Here is a 1296-nt window from a genome sequence, read left to right as displayed (position 1 = left end):
CCTGCGCCCAATTTACCAGCGGTGGGCAATATGATGATATTAGATTGGCCAAAGCAGAGAGAACAGACTGTCCTCTACAGCCGCGGTCCCAAACCTTTTTAGCTCTACGGACCAGTTCATTATCAGACAGTATTTTCACGGACCGGCTTTTAAAGGTGTGGCGGATAAATACAACTAAATACGACTGACATGAAAACGGGGGTATTTTTCAAAACATAATAAACAAAATCCAACATTGTGCTCGCATTTTGGGAATAAAAAGTTTAAGCATTTTAAATGTTTTGCGATGAAACACTAAAATAATTTGATTCGATCAGAAATTGAAAAATACAATTTAGTCTGAGCTGTTGGTTACAGTTTTTAGGGGAAAATAGTTATTGGACAAAACTAGAATGAGCAGGTCAGAGTTAATAAAAAAAAAGAGGAAATCTGAATCAGCTGATGAAAGTGTAATCTTTAGCTAAACACGTGCACACACACACACCCGAATGGGACAGAGAAATGCTCCCAGCGTGTTGTTGTGTTTACTACTGTATGCCAATTAGACACTAATGAGGAGATGGATGAGAATCAGGACCTGTCTCTTGTTTTTTTTTTTTCTTTTTTTTTTAAGGTGGAATTTGGAATCCTTCTCTAATAAATGCAGGTGTCTGGTCCCTCTCTTATGTTCTGAAATTCTCTTAATAAAAACAAGTCCTGGGAATTTTCCTCGAATCCTGCGTCTCCGGTTTTGATTCTTAAGGCCGAGTTGAGGCCCCCGCGCCAACGGGGCAGCGGTCGTTCGTTGAAGCTTTGATAATTTCATAATAAAATGCAGCTTTGACTCTTAAAATCCATAATCAGAGCTTCACTGTGACCTCTGACTAGTTCCACTGCAGACTTCCCTGTTGAATGGGCTTTGTGTGGTCATGAAACCACTCAAACTAGAGAACTAAACATCCCCTCCTGATCTAAGTCTGTGTCAAACATCCCTCACAGAGGTGTAGACAGCCAGAGGTTCAAGATTTCCTGGTAATTAGAGGAGAAATTTGGCTTCTTGTAGCTAAAACGCTCCGGCAGAGGACCCGACGGACGCAGGGGCCTTTAGGGTCAGCCGTCCCGATCTTCTCAGAAAGATCCCATAAGGTCCCTGCGTTCTGCCTCCCCTCACATTAAACTCCCGGTGAACTCGTGCGTGAGCGCCGCTGACCCACATTCAGCCTCCCTCCTGGAGCCCGAAGCCAAAGGGTCGCCGGCATATTTGACCATCGGTAAAGGCCGATCCACGTTTCGGGGGGACCCTTGCGAGTGGAGTGG

Source organism: Kryptolebias marmoratus, linkage group LG9 (genome assembly GCF_001649575.2).
Source record: "Kryptolebias marmoratus isolate JLee-2015 linkage group LG9, ASM164957v2, whole genome shotgun sequence".
Classification (NCBI taxonomy): Eukaryota; Metazoa; Chordata; class Actinopteri; order Cyprinodontiformes; family Rivulidae; genus Kryptolebias; species Kryptolebias marmoratus.
Note: the sequence above shows the minus strand (reverse complement) of the source record.